The 16,751-nt window shown below is 34.9% G+C and overlaps 1 protein-coding gene across 2 annotated transcripts in view; it reads right to left on the bottom strand.

Annotated features, from left to right (window-relative positions):
• The window catches only part of HCN1 (hyperpolarization activated cyclic nucleotide gated potassium channel 1), a 402,880-nt gene that overhangs the window by 133,405 nt on the left and 252,724 nt on the right, over positions 1–16,751 (bottom strand). The window lies entirely within an intron of this gene.

Here is a 16,751-nt window from a genome sequence, read left to right as displayed (position 1 = left end):
AATGAAAAGTGAGTAGGACCTGTACACAGAAGCATTATAAAATACTGAATACTGGAAAAATCCTTACAATGGAGCATTTACAAATGTACTTCTCACTAACTGTGAATTAAATGATGATGTTTTTCCAATCTTTCCTACTATGATGAAGTGGAAACAGTCTGCTGTTACTTACATGCGCTCTTTCTCAATTTGGAGTTCGCTGTTTTTAAAACTAAAATTCCTTCTGGGACAATGGTATGCCATGTAATAATGCCAAGAATGAATGCTTTAAGGTTTCAAGGAAATGTGGTCAAATAGTATTAATAATATATTTGCAAGTTATGAAATGCAGCAGACAGTATGACACATACAGGCCAAAGTATAGACATTTTTATCAAAACCATGAAGTTCAGATTTTAAAAATCCATATTGATATAGCTGTAAGTCCTTACCATTATACCTTTCCTTAAATAAAAATTTGAACAAATATATATTGGAAATACAGGTCTGATAAATGGAAAGACTTCCTTGAAGCCCTCTCTCGAAGTGATGTATATTGTAATTTGTGTCAGGATTGAAGACGGCTGAATCTTGTTGGCTTTTTATAAAATAATAAAATGAAATAGGCAAAAGAACATCTTGGCTTATGTCCTGGGGAAAAAAATAGGAAATGCTGACTTCTGAGATTACTTATTAGTTGTAACTTCTGATGTCATTTCAAAAAAATTGCAAGCTCAATTTTTTAAAAATGCTGTCCAATGTATCTTATCTAATTTTTGTTAAAATTTAAATTAGTTTTTGGATAAATTTTATTGAACTCCCTAATTCAAGTATTACACAATTTATAAAAGCCAGAGCAAAATGAAAATGAGGGGGCTCTGGTTCAAAACGCAGGAAAAAAAATGTTGTTAAATATAATAAAATATAAAGATTTTTCCTTTAAAACTACTTTATTATTTATAAAACCTAATGTGATAACAGTGATACATGAGTAACAATATAAACTTACAAATTTTAAAAATTAATATTTTAATGTCATAATTATATGTAATACCATAAATAATACTGTATTAATGTGATATTTTGATTGATCATAAAATTTTTCTGGCTTATTTTTCTGAAATTCATTTCTTAGATTATCAAAATTTATACAATTATCGACTTTATTTTCAATGATTTAGTTGAAAATGACATTAGTTGCTCTTGGCTATTGCAAGATTACAAATAATTTTACAAATTTTTAAATTTAAAAATGATCTTTCTATTAATTCAGATGTTATTAAACCTATTAGGAGTATTTTATAGGCTGTGAGATTAGGGTCAACTTCTGATAATTTATTTAAAAATATATATTTGAGTATATTTGGAGCTGATGATTTTCATAGAACAACTTTTCAATAAATATTTAACTTATCATGCCAATCAGTTTCATACCAATTTCACATAGAATTTAGATTTTACATCTGAATTTATTTTTTAATTCAATTTTTTACTTTTAGGTAATTATAGATTTACATGTAAGTTATAAGAAATAATAGAGAGAGATTCTATGTACTCTTCACTCAGCTTCCCCAGAGGTAACATGCTGCAAACTATATAGTATAGTTTCATAGCCAGGAAATTGACATTGATATAATGTACTCATCTCATTTATAGCGCACTAATTTAAGTGTACTCATTTGTGTGCCTATATGTGTGTGTGTGTATTTACTTCTATGCAATTTTGTCACATGTGTAGGTTCATGTATTTATTACCACAGTCAAGACACAGAATAATTCCATCAGAAGGGTCACTTATACTGCCTTTTATTGAATTGAATGTTAAATTTAAATGTATGTAAGGATGTTTTAGTGTTTCTTCTGATATTTCCTGTAACTTGTTAAGGCTGTGCAAAAAATTGAAAGTAGTTTCAAGATTTGTATATAATTTAAAATGCCTGTTTATATATTGTATTGCTATATTTTTAGTTACACAGAAAGTTTAATTTAAAAATTATCTTCCTTGTTAATTGGTTTAATTTAAAACTTCATAGGCCGGGCACAGTGGCTCACGCTTGTAATCCCAGCACTTTGGGAGGCCGAGGCGGGCGGATCACGAGGTCAGGAGATCGAGACCACGGTGAAAACCTGTCTCTACTAAAAATACAAAAAATTAGCCGGGCGTGGTGGCGGGCGCCTGTAGTCCCAGCTACTCGGAGAGGCTGAGGCAGGAGAATGGCGTGAACCCGGGAGGCAGAGCTTGCAGTGAGCCGAGATCGCGCCACCGCACTCCAGCCTGGGTGAGAGAGCAAGACTCCATCTCAAAAAAAAAAAAAAAAAAAAAAATTTAAAACTTCATAAAAAAATAGTGTTATTTTCCATCAAATGTGAGCCTCAAATTCAATTTGTATTTCTAAGTTTATGGACATCTGCTGTGCAATTTTGCAGCAGGTTTCAAAACTGGACATTGTAAACGCTGAAGAATTCTAATGACTTTCTAAAGTGCTGACTGCCGTGCCCATGTGTAAACATTTATTTTGTAATAATTTATTTACAAAGTTTACTGCCTAAGTGCCATGGGTATAGTCTTGGAATTGAGGTGGGAGATTTAATATTTGTGTAGACACTACAGGGATGATCCCTTGGGACTGATGAGCAAGCTGTCTACTCACCGTGGGTGTTCTCCCTGCCTGCATGGGTAACCACTTTCATCTCTCACGACTGCCTTTGTTGCTGCTGCTTCTCCTGCTGCTACAGATAGTCACTCCTAATCTGGGCCCAGTCCTGGTTTAGCCACATCAGGGACACAAAGCACCCAGACTGCTGAGTAACGCATATGCAGCCTTGCTGCTAGGCCAATTGCATGTCTCCTGTGCCTACAGGCCTGAATCTGTGTGCGTGCTGCTGCCATCCTGCAGCTCTGCTGCTCATGTTCACACCCTGTTGTCCTAGTGGACTTCACTTACAAAACATAAGTTCAAAGATAAAATTATTAAGAGTTTCAAGATGGCAGGAGCAGAACATTAAACCAAGCACAGGGTTCTTTTGACAGTGAGGGGCCCTGTGCAACTTCAAGGTCACATATCAATGAAGCCAAAACTGGATTTGTCAAATTAACTCTTAAATTATCATAAACTTTTCAAGCTATTTTATTTTGAATAGATATGGGTAGTTTGTTTCTTGTTAATAGGGCTCTCCAACATCAAATTTGTAGATTTAAACAATAAAACAGAAGATTTAAAAGCCCAGTCTTATAAACCTTGGAACTGCACATAGCTGCTAAAAAATAAAGAAAATAGCCCCATTTAGCTGAAAGGATTAAGGTTCTTAAAGTGAAATTCACTATTATTTAATTATAATAAAAGTCCTGCTCATATTAAATTATCCTCTCTATATATGTATTTTCACACAAGTAAAAAATAAGATTTAATTTTAACACAAGAAAATTACTTGTATGTCATAATATTTTAATATGTACGTAGTATAATAAACTCATGCAAAAACTCTTATTTTGGAGAACGAGCAAATTTATACTTTATTTTATAAGCGAAAATGTATAATACTCAGAAATACATCTAAGATTTCCAAAATTCTAGATGGTCCATGAACAAGAAATGGTATATTTACTTTTACTAAAATGTAAAATCTAATTCAAGATTTCCTTTCTCCACATAAGGGCACAGAGAAGGTGTATTGTTAAAGCATCTTGAGGTATTTAGATAAAATGGAAATAATAAAAAGTTCAGTGGGGTGTCAAGTGGAGACTACACTTTAATTCTATTGGTATTGTTTATTTCTTTTTGTATGAATGGAGGCAGGGTATGGAGGTGGAAAAGAAAGTTTAATTCAGTTTTTCAAAATAACGCAGCTATGTCTATTTTCATTTATCTCACTAGAGGCACAAAACACACACCTGCATATACATGCTCTTAAATGACTTGAAATAAATATATATTAAAAATGCTTTTTTTTTTTTTTTTTTTTTTTTTTTTTTGAGATGGAGTTTTGCTCTTGTTGCCCAGGCTGGAGTGCAATGGCGCAGTCTCAGCTCACTGCAACCTCCGCCTCCTGGGCTCAAGTGATTCTTTTGCCTCAGCCTCCCGAGTAGCTGGGATTAGTGCCACCATGCCCAGCTAATTTTTGCATTTTTAGTAGAGATGGAGTTTCACCATGTTGGTCATACTCGTCTCAAACTCCTCGAATTCAAATTCCATCACCTCAGGCAATCCACCTGCCTTGGCCTCCTAAAGTGCTGGGATTACAGGCAGAAGCCACTGTGCCCAGCCTAAAAATGCTTTCTTATTTTTAAAAATCATGAGCAACTTTTCTATTTTCCATTCTTCCCATGTTTCCATTCCTCTCTCTACCTACATTTCCCCAAAATCAGGTATGGATCATTCTGTACCTTTTTCCATGTTCATATAATCACACACACACATGCACATACACAGATCAGTGATTCTGGCTTTTTTTCTCACAAAAATGAATCCTATTATATATGCTCTTATTGTTGTTATCACATATAAAATGCCTCCAAATAATCTGTTGTTCATATAACTATGTAATAGTTTGTTGATCATACCGTAGTTAATTCACTCGTTTTTTCCATTGTTCTCCAGCTTTTGCCACTACAAACTATTCTTTAATAAAAAACTTTATCCATATATCTTTTCTTTCCATCAATAAGACTCCCAAGAGTGTGATTGTTGGTTCAAAGAGTAAGATTTTCAGTTTCATTTTAAAATATATTGCCAGATTGATTCAAAAGGCAGTACCTTTTCCAAGCAATGTGTAAAAATATACTGTATCACCTTATATAGTGAGAAATAATAACCCATTGTTACTTTATTAGCATTTCCCTAGCCAAGGAATTTGAGAAGATGTTCGTGTATTTATTCACCAAATGGGCTTGCTCATCTCTAATGAAATTTTTTTTTCCTTATTAATTTGCAATGCCTCCTTGAAGACTGGATATCACCCCTTTAACTGATATGTGCTATAAATATTTATTCCTAATTTATCATTTGCCTATTGACCTAATCATATAATTTCTCATATAAATATTTCAATTAGTTTATGTAGGAAAATTAAATCTGTAATTTCCTTGGCAGCTGCTGGATTTCTCGTAATGATTAAAAAGGTATCTGTAAATGAGATTATTCCTATGTCCTGAATGTTTTTTCAGATTATTTTATTTTTTATATTTACTTATACTTACATGTGTTACCTAGAGAAAGGTTTTTTTTTTTTGTATATAGAAAACTTCACATTTTCTTTATTCTAAATAAATGGATTGTCTTTTGTGCCAGTATATAACTTTTAATAAATCAACAGGTCTCCATATAGAGAAAAACATCTCTTTTATTATATATTGCCTCTATAAAAATGGTATTTGTGTCTGGGCTCAATATTTTGTTTCACTGCTCTGTTTAGACACTTTTATACTGAGTTTTAATTAAACAAAGTTTAATTAAACGAGGTCCTTGTTTAAAAAACAAAGACCATCTCAATTCCAACAGGGGTTTAAACTGAACTACTATGTGAGAGAATTTCAGTAAGACCATGGGTCATGCAGGTAAAAATCTAAAACACGAAGTTTGGTGTGGAGTAGGAGTATTTGGAGGCTGAGAAAAGTTACCAAACCCCATAGTATATGTGTGTACATATATAAAATTTTAGCCAGTCTAAATTGTAGAGAAGAAACAGGAGGAAATGAGGAACATACCAGAAATACGAGAGAATAGGGAACATACCAGGAAACACAGTGATGACCAGAGTCAGAGTCCTTAAAACATTTTCAGTACAAAACAGGAAGCCAATGAAAAATTTTGAGCAGAGAATGATACGATCTAAACTGTATTTTAGGAAGATTGATCAGGCAGAATTGTAGAGTGCTGGTTCTTAACTAAGGATGATTTTACCACTTAGGAGACATATGGCAACATACAACATCTGCAGACATTTTAGTTTTCACAACTGGCAGAGGTGCTATTAATATCGAAGGGGTAGGGGCCAGTGATGCTGTTAAAAATCCTGCAGTTCAGAGGAGACTCCCTCTCCTGCCTCACAACGAAAAATTGCGTGGTCCAAAATATCAGCTGTGGTGAGGCTGAAAAATCCTGAGGTAGAGGAAGGATGTAATAAGGACCAAATACAGAAGTCAGTATAAATGTTATTACAAGTTTATGAGACGTGAAATGAGAACTTAAATAATATAAAAGTATAAAGCAACAACAATAACAATTTTGAGAAGATAGTATATACAGAATGTAGAATTAGAGATTCACGGAAAATTCAGAAGGATTAACGAAATATAGGCTTTCTCTCTCTCTTTCTCCCCCTTCCTCTTTCTTTCTGTCCTTCTATCTTCCTTTCCTTTCCTTTCCTTTCCTTTCCTTTCCTTTCCTTTCCTTTCCTTTCCTTTCCTTTCCTTTCCTTCCTGCCTTCCATCCTTCCTTCCTTCCTTCCTTCCTTCCTTCCTTCCTTCCTTCCTTCCTTCTTCCTTCTTTCCTTCCTTCCTTCCTTCCTCTCCTTCCTTCCCTCCCTCCCTCCTTTTCTTTTCTTTTCTTTTCTTTTCTTTTCTTTTCTTTTCTTTTCTTTTCTTTTCTTTTCTTTCTTTTCTTGTCTTTTGTCTCACTCTTTTATGCAAGCTAGAGTCCAGTGGCATAACAATAGCTCATAGAATTTGAGCTGTAACCACAAATTCCTGGGCTCCAGCAATCCCATATCAGCCTTCTGAGTAGCTGGGACGACAGGCATAAGCCACTGTACCTGGTCCTTAGGCTATTCTTCATGAAGAGTGAATGATTAGGCATAAGGTTCTTCTCTGTTACTCTACAAGGCCAATATTGCTTTCTTTAGACACTGAATTTTGTCTACACACATTGCTTGTGTTTGCAAGGGCCAAGTGAACCATAACAAAGGAAAGTGAGCATTTAAGTAGCAGATTCTGAGGCTGGTGTTGAAAGAATTCCAAGTAGAGGAATGATATCCTAACCCCTCCCCCACCATACCAACATATCATTAAAATCCCAGGAACAAAGGGCTTGTATTAGTCCATTCTCATGCTGCTAATAAAGATATACCTGAGACTGGGTAATTTATAAAGGAAAGTGGTTTAATTGACTCAGTTCAGCATGGCTGGGGATGCCTCAGGAAACATAACCATGGCAGAAGGGTAAGCAAACATGTCCTTCTTCACAGCGTGGCAGGAGAGAGAAATGCCAAGCAAACGGGAAAAAGGTCCCTTATACAACCATCAGATCTAATGAGAACTCACTCACTATCGTGAGAACAGCAGCATGGGGATAACTCCCCCACCATGATTCAATCACCTCCCACTGGGTTCCTCCCACAATATGTGGGGATTATGAGAACTACAATTCAAGATGAGATTTTGGTGGGGACACAGCCAAACCATATCAGGGCTCAAGGAGAAAAAATAGATTGACTGTGATAAAACACACACAAAATGTTATCCTTATAAACAGTGTATTATAAATCAGGTACATGGTTCTAAACTGTTCAAAGCACCAATTATTATGTTAAACTAGTTTAATCATGAGTACTATTCTTACCATCATTTGACAAATAATGACATGGAAGCAGGGAACCTAAGTGACTTGCCCAGGGTTAAAATTTTGTAAGTGGAAGATACAGTGTTTTCAATCCATGCAGTCTCCTTCTAGGGACCACAGTATTATTACATTATACTGCTCTCATTTTTTTTAATTTTATTATTATTATACTTTAAGTTTTAGTGTACATGTGCACAATGTGCCGGTTTGTTACATATGTATACATGTGCCATGTTAGTGTGCTGCACCCATTAATTCGTCATTTAGCATTACGTATATCTCCTAATGCTATCGCTCCCCCCTCCCCCTACCCCACAACAGGCCCCAGTGTGTGATGTTCCCCTTCCTGTGTCCATGTGTGCTCACTGTTCAATTCCCACCTATGAGTGAGAACATGCGGTGTTTGGTTTTTTGTCCTTGCAATAGTTTGCTGAGAATGATGGTTTCCAGTTTCATCCATGTCCCTACAAAGGACATGAACTCATCATTTTTTATGGCTGCATAGTATTCCATGGTGTATATGTGCCACATTTTCTTAATCCAGTCTATTATTTTTGGACATTTGGGTTGGTTCCAAGTCTTTGCTATTGTGAATAGTGCCTCAATAAACATACATGTGCATGTGTCTTTATAGCAGCATGATTTATAATCCTTTGAGTATATACCCAGTAATGGGATGGCTGGGTCAAATGGTATTTCTAGTTCTAGATCCCTGAGGAATAGCCACACTGACTTCCACAATGGTTGAACTAGTTTACAGTCCCACCAACAGTGTAAAAGTGTTCCTATTTCTCCACATCCTCTCCAGCACCTGTTGTTTCCTGACTTTCTAATGATTGTCATTCTAACTGGTGTGAGATGGTATCTCACTGTGGTTTTGATTTGCATTTCTCTGATGGCCAGTGATGATGAGTATTTTTTCAGGTGTTTTTTGGCTGCATAAATGTCTTCTTTTGAGAAGTGTCTGTTCATATCCTTCGCCCACTTTTTGATGGGGTTGTTTGTTTTTTTCTTGTAAATTTGTTTGAGTTCATTGTATATTATGGATATTAGCCCTTTGTCAGATGAGTAGGTTGCAAAAATTTTCTCCCATTCTGTAGGTTGCCTGTTCACTCTGATGGTAGTTTCTTTTGCTGTGCAGAAGCTCTTTAGTTTAATTAGATCCCATTTGTCAATTTTGGTTTTTGTTGCCATTGCTTTTGGTGTTTTAGACATGAAGTCCTTGCCCATGCCTATGTCCTGAATGGTATTGCCTAGGTTTTCTTCTAGGGTTTTTATGGTTTTAGGTCTAACATGTAAGTCTTTAATCCATCTTGAATTAATTTTTGTATAAGGTGTAAGGAAGGGATCCAGTTTCAGCTTTCTACATGTGGCTAGCCAGTTTTCCCAGCACCATTTATTAAATATGGAATCTTTTCCCTATTTCTTGTTTTTGTCAGGTTTGTCAAAGATCAGATGGTTGTAGATATGCTGCATTATTTCTGAGGGATCTGTTCTGTTCCATTGACCTATATCTCTGTTTTGGTACCGGTACCATGCTGTTTTGGTTACTGTAGCCTTGTAGTATAGTTTGAAGTCAGGTAGCGTGATGCCTCTGGCTTTGTTCTTTTGGCTTAGGATTGACTTGGCAATGCAGGCTCTTTTTTGGTTCCATATGAACTTTAAAGTAGTTTTTTCCAATTCTGTGAAGAAAGTCATTGGTAGCTTGATGGGGATGGCGTTGAATCTATAAATTACCTTGGGCAGTATGGGCATTTTCAGGATATTGATCCTTCCTACCCATGAGCATGGAATGTTTTTCCATTTGTTTGTATCCTCTTTTACTTCATTGAGCAGTGGTTTGTAGCTCTCCTTGAAGAGGTAAGTTGGATTCCTAGGTATTTTATTCTCTTTGAAGCAATTGTGAATGGGAGTTCACTCATGATTTGGCTCTCTGTCTGTTATTAGTGTATAAGAATGCTTGTGATTTTTGTACATTGATTTTGTACCCTGAGACTTTGCTGAAGTTGCTTATCAGCTTAAGGAGAATTTGGGCTGACACAATGGGGTTTTCTGGATATAAAATCGTGTCATCTGCAAACAGGGACAATTTGACTTCCTCTTTTCCGAATTGAATGCCCTTTATTTCCTTCTCCTGCCTATTTGCCCTGGCCAGAACTTCCAACACTATGTTGAAGAGGAGTGGTGAGAGAGGGCATCCTCCTCTTGTGCCAGTTTTCAAAGGGAATGCTTCCAGTTTTTGCCCATTCAGTATGATATTGGCTGTGGGTTTGTCATAGACAGCTCTTATTATTTTGAGATATGTCCCATCAATACCTAATTTATGGAGAGTTTTTAGCATGAAGCATTGTTGAATTTTGTCAAAGGCCTTTTCTGCATCTATTGAGATAATCATGTGGTTTTTGTCTTTGGTTCTGTTTATATGCTTGATTACGTTTATTGATTTGCGTATGCTGAACCAGCCTTGCATCCCAGAGATGAAGCCCACTTGATCATGGTGGATAAGCTTTTTGATGTGCTGCTGGATTCGGTTTGCCAGTATTTTACTGAGGATTTTTGCATCAATGTTCATCAAGGATATTGGTCTAAAATTCTCTTTTTTGGTTGTCTCTGCCAGGCTTTGGTATCAGGATGATGCTGGCCTAATAAAATGAGTTAGGGAGGATTCCCTCTTTTTCTATTGATTGGAATAGTTTCAGAAGGAATGGTACCAGCTCCTCCTTGTACCTCTGGTAGAATTTGGCTGTGAATTCATCTGGTCCTGGACTTTTTTTGGTTGGTAAGCTATTGATTATTGCCACAATTTCAGAGCCTGTTATTGGTCTATTCAGAGATTCAACTTCTTCCTGGTTTAGTCTTGGGAGGGTGTATGTTTCCAAGAATTTATCCATTTCTTCTAGATTTTCTAGTTTATTTGCATAGAGGTGTTTGTAGTATTCTCTGTCGATCCCACAGAAATACTGCTCTCATTTTTACAAGCCTACAAAAGTTATAGGTTTTTTTTTCCCCCTTTGGGCATCCTGTTTGCCTCATTTTAATCTACCACCACTGAGTGATGGCTTGAATGGGAGATTTAGGCTATCATCTGAGAAAGTTTTGTGAAAATCTAGGAATGTTTGTAATCCCATTCTGCCTTTTTTCTTGTGTTACATGGCTATTCCTTTTTCATCTTGTAAAGACGACTCTATTATATTTTAGTGTACATTAATAATATGGTATTTTATGCGAATGGGAGACTGTATACTCAAAGCGCTTTACCATACAATCCAAATATACCCAATTTCATATAATCTGAATCCTATAGACAATAAGCAAATAAAATATAAGGGAACTGTTTCAATTGAGGTTTATCTTGTTTTCATTTTAGGTAACAATGTACCAACAAATTGTTCCTTTTAGATTATATTTTTGTTATTAAAAGTGTTCATTTAGTTAATCACTTCACTGAGGGATCACTGAAAATAATTTTTTTTTGAGCAAAAGATATTGAGTCAAATTAATGGGAACATAGTAAGTACCTTGCTTATTCCACGTGAGAACTTTCTCTTAGTAATAATGCATTTTGAGCTTTCTATAGGCTTGAATGATAATACTTTCTAGTCATCCTGTCCATATTGTTACTAAATTTAGGGAGTCAGGATGAAGGGCTATTTGCAAAAAAAAAAAAGAAAAGAAAAAGGAATATTTATTCTCCAGCGTCCTAGACCTCCTGACATAATACATTCAATTCAAACTTAGCCACTCAGTAGCTTGCCATGGGAACAAAAGCTCTCCAGTCCACCAGCTTTCACATGAGCTGAAATTTATTTAATTTAGGGGGCCAAAACTTTCCATTACTGAATATCAGAATTAATTTTTTTTTATTATTTGCAAGCAAATACAAGTATAAACGTGTTAAGTAGGTAAAATCTTAGGAAAATCTAAAATATGGCACTCAGAGACTCTGAAGTGCACAAACCAACTGCTAAAATATTGAAGAATCAATGGATAATAAAGAGGTGAAATTAGAAAGCCATGAGTAGAGTATAAATTCTTCAGAGCTAGGCTACAAAATGTTGATCAGCATGTCTAATTTTTTCCTGCAGTCATTGCATAAATATATCATTTTTATCAATTTTGGAAATGCCACTCAGATAGAAATTTGCATTTAAAAGTTCTTAAGGAAAAGAACATAGCATAGCATAATTCATTTGCAGTCATAAGAAATATAACAGGTCATCAGTTTCAAAAAGAGTGTGTTTACTTGAATACACCATAATTTTATTATCTGTATACAGTTGGTCTTTGAACAATGCAGGCGTTAAGGATGCCAACCCTGGGCATGGGATGACTTTTGACTTAATTAATCAATTAATTAATTATTTGAAGACAGAGTCTTGCTCTCTTCCCTAGGCTGAAGTACATTGGCACAACTATAGTTCACTGCAGCTGGAACTTCTAGGCTCAAATGACCCTCTGCTTCAACCTCCTGAGTAGCTAGGACTATACACGTGCACCACCATGACCAGCTTATGTTTAAAAATTTTATACAGATAAGGTCTTGCTATGTTGCCGAAGCTGGTTTCAGACTCCTGGCTTGAAGCAATCTTCGTGGCTCTGCCTCCCAAAGTGCTGGGATTTTAGGTGTGAGCCACCCTGCCTGGCGTATTTTTCTTATATTTAGTGCTATGATCTGCATAAAAAACATTCATACCTCTGATAACAACCCTTTGCCTTATAAGAGGGCTCAAACAGTTTTTAGCAGTAAAATATAGAAGCATTGCATAATTAAATGTTTGTTGCCATGAAGAGTGATGTCTGATTATTTTGAGAGCTCATTCTCAACTTGTTCCGTGGTCAATTAATCCCTCAAGTTCTAAGTGTACTTTTTCTTGCTTCAAGAATGATGATAAAATACAAAATTTGCATTAAGTAGACTTATAAATTAAAATTTAGTGATGCTTGATATCACAGATTTTTTCTAGTATTTTCTTTGATATTGGTACATTATTTTAAAATAAAAATTAAACAAATCAATGCATTATTTTAAATTTGACTTGTTCATTCATCCAATTTTTTATACTAAGAGTTCATTAGTACTATTTATAAAACAGGCCCCAAATTTGACATTACTTAAATATTTTAAGTGTGATATTTCAATTACAATTAGCTTTTCAAGCAAATCAAATATTTCCATGGGGTACCTCTTTGTTAATATAAACAAATATAAGCAAACATATTTTACATATGTTTATATATATTACTAAATATATTTTATGCGTATGCGTGCATATATGCATTAATATAAAGCCACCATAGAAGAAATCAGCATACACTGAGGACTTATTTATTGTAAGGTACTATTATAACATCATCTCATTGCTCTTCTTAACAGTCTTGAAACCTAACTTGATATTGTTACTATGGATTGGAAATGCAAACGTTGGAAAAACTAAATAATTTGCTTTAGTTCACACACTTGTAGGTGTCAAATCTGGAACTCAATCACAGATTTGTCTGAACCACACTATAAACTCTCTTCATTCCAAAGACCATAGCCATTTATGTCATAACCATTTATATGAGTAAAATTCATGATAATTATAACATAGGATTTTCAGGCATTTTAAGAACATAACCATAACAGAGAAATTCTTTAAACTATGTTTCTTCTCAACCACCAAAAGAGAGCCTCTATTATACCTTAAGGACATTTAGAGAAAAATTATCTAAGGTTTTCATTAGAGAAAAACACTGAGGTAAAATTTCCTGGAGAGTGTGAGGTCAGTGAAGATAGTTTGACCTTAAAATTGTACTTTAGTTTTACATTTTCCTACTAGTCAAAAACTTTTAATGAATTCTTCTTTCCACCTAACCCCAAAGCCTGGGATCAAGCAATCTATACAGTTATCTGATAGAACAGTCCTCTAGAAGAAAATCCTTGCCCAAGGCTTAGCACTCTAGAGTATGAAAGGTGCAGATGGCACAGGGTGACAGGTTCAGTCTGAAACACTAAGTGATGTGCTTTCACTCAACACCTGGACAAAGTAAAATAAGTACAATCACGCATCACATAATGATGTTTCAGTTAATGATGGACCGTACATTCAGCAGTGGTCCTATAAGAAGATGAAAAATTCCTATCTCCTAGTGATCCTGTAGCTATCATAATGTCATAGCACAATGCGTCACTCATCTGCTTGTGGCAATGTGGTGTAAACAAACCTACTCCACTACCAGTCATATAAAAGTATAGCATATATGATTATGTATGGTATATAATACTTGAAAATGATAATAAACAACTATGTTACGAGTTTACATATTTAGTATACTACTTTTTTATTGTTATTGTATTCTTTCAACTTATACAGAAATAAAGCTACTTGTAAAACAACTTCAGGTATGTTCTTCAGGAGGCATCCCAGAGAGGCTATTTATTTTTATTTTTTTAGACAGAGTCTCACTCTTGTTCCACAGGCTGGAGTGCAGTGGCGTGATCTTAGCTCACTGCAACCTCCGCCTCCCTGGCTCAAGTGATTCTCCTGCCTCAGCCTCCCAAGTAGCTGGGATTACAGGCACCCACCAGCAATGCCTGGCTAACTTTTTGTATTTTTAGTAGAGATGGTGTTTTACCACTGGTCTCGAACTCCTGACCTCAGGTGATCTACCCGCCTCAGCCTCCTAAAGTGCTGAGATTACAAGCGTGAGCCACATGCCCAGGCCAGAACAGGCATTTTTATCACAGGAGTTGACAACATTTTGCGTGCTACTGCTCCTGAAGACATTCCAGTGGGACAACGTGTGGTGGTAGAAGACAGTGATACTGATGATCCTGACCCTGTGTAAGCCTAGGCTTATGTGTGTGCTTGTGTCTTAGTTTTTAACCAAAAGTTTTAAAAGCAAAGAAAAAATCAAATAGAAAAAAACATATAGAATACAAGTATAGAGAAATAAAATATTTTTATACAGTTGTACAATGTGCTTGTGTCTTAAGCTAAGTGTTACTACAAAAAAAGTCAAAAACATAAAAATAAAAGCATTATAAAGTAAAAAAGGTTAGAATAAACTAAGGTTAATTTAGTGTTAAAGAAAATCTTAAAAATAAATTTAGTGTATCCTAAGTATACAGTGTTTATAAAGTCTACAGTAGTGTACACTAATGTCCTAAGCCTTCACATTGACTTACTACTCCCTGACTCACCCAGAACAGCTTTCAGTCATGCAAGCTCTATTCACGATGTACCATCTTTTATCTTTCACACTGTTATACCATCTTTTGTTTTTTATACTGTATTTTTACTATACCTTTTCTATGTTTAGATACACCAATACTTACTGTGTTACCAATGCCTACAGTATTCATTACAGTCAACATGCTGTAGAGGTTTGCTGCCTGGGAGCAATAAGCCATACCATATAGCCTAGGTGTGTAGTAGGCTATATCGTCTAGGTTTGTGTAAGTACCATCTATGATGTTTTCACAATGATAATATTGCCTAAGGATATACTTCTCAGAGTGTTTCTTCATCTTTCTAATGACAGGAATGACATACATTGCTAAGTACTATTAATGTGCACGTTTAAATTAATTTTATGAACTTTCACCAAGCAGCTTTACAATGATGATTCTCAAATTAGTAGATCGTCTCTTTTATGGCATTCTTGAATTGTTTAACGTTGCTGTTTTGAGGTTTGAGCACAGTGGAGTGTTAAAAACTACTAACAAAGTGAAATTAAAGTGAAAACAAAAAACAATGTATATATTTTTGTGCTGGGCTCAAGTTTCTGCTCTTTATAAACAAAGTAGCTGCCTAATGCATTAAAGAAGCAGAAGACTTAAGAATGTCTTTCATCATATGTGTAGTCTTTGGGTGTTTATGTTGGTTATCAGATCACAAAATTTATTAAATATGCATTTTTGGTATATGGAATTCTCTTACCATATATGACAGTAAGGCATTAGGTTTTATTTCTAGATAATTTGCATATATTTCAATTTATATGATAGACGGTACAATGTGGAAAGAATTTGGACTTTTTATGATAATTAAATAAGAGACTATATAAAAGGCTGCTATATTAACAAGCTCTATATAAAAGAGCCAATAAATAATAAGCTTTCTGTTTTCCAACCAAAAGAGTTTTGTAAATGAGGGGATAAATTTCTTACCGGTGTGTGTGTTTTAATGTAAAAATATGTTCATAGCACGTTTTGCTATGAGTAACAATTTTAACCTCTTTGCAAATATATAAATCACGAAAAATTTATTAAAATCTAATGCTTAGAGATGGGCATAACTAAAATATAGACAAACAAACTATAGAGAAAGGAAATGTGAATGCCGATAAGCAGCTTACACAGTAATTGGTTATTCATATTGAGGTTAAAAAGAGCTTTCCCATTATCTCAAAAATCATGCTCTCACCTTTACAGATTCTAAAATTCCATCTTAGTAATGGTAGAATTTACCCTTAACACTTAACATGTCCACGCAATTTTGATGACACGGTGCAAACATCTCTGATTTTTTTCTTCTACCTGGATTTACTACTGGGTTGGGGTTCCCACTACCAGACATAAGAAAGGATAGTACAATAAAATAAAATAGTGGCATATTAAATATTTTTTATGGTAGACTGACTTTTATCCATCAATTCATAGAAAGTTAGAATTGTAAGGGATCTGTACAACAATTTATCCTTTTTATAAGCACAATGAATTTCAGAATCTCCATGATTATAAGACCAAAATACATAAACAAATAATTAAATATATTCAGATCACCCAACTTAATTCAAATCTAGTACGTAAGGAACAATACATCTTAAGGTCATGGAAGACATTAAGTTACTTGCCCAAGGTCTGATCTGGTTTGTCTAAGAATTAAAAAACAAAACAAAAACAAAACAAACAAAAAATACAAACTCATGTCTGATGTGCTTGCAAGTATTATTTTCATTATATTTGCATAATCATAATACTGACCATAACACAACTAACACTAGCAGAAACATGAGTACAGTTTACATAGATCTCTTACAAGGAACTTAATAGACATGGCGATTATCACAAGAGCCTTGTGGTAGCAAGAACAGTCTTTATTATCTTCATTTACTGATGCGGATAAAGTTCAGAGTTTCATTCAGTAGCCTACTGGGTCATGAAAGGTAGTAGTATCTCTCTACTGGATCTCTAGGCTGCTGATCGCAGATATAGAGTGCTTGCAAATCTAT

The sequence above is a fragment of the Symphalangus syndactylus genome, chromosome 16, assembly GCF_028878055.3.
Source record: "Symphalangus syndactylus isolate Jambi chromosome 16, NHGRI_mSymSyn1-v2.1_pri, whole genome shotgun sequence".
Classification (NCBI taxonomy): domain Eukaryota; kingdom Metazoa; phylum Chordata; class Mammalia; order Primates; family Hylobatidae; genus Symphalangus; species Symphalangus syndactylus.
This window is presented reverse-complemented; position numbering and strand designations above follow the sequence as displayed.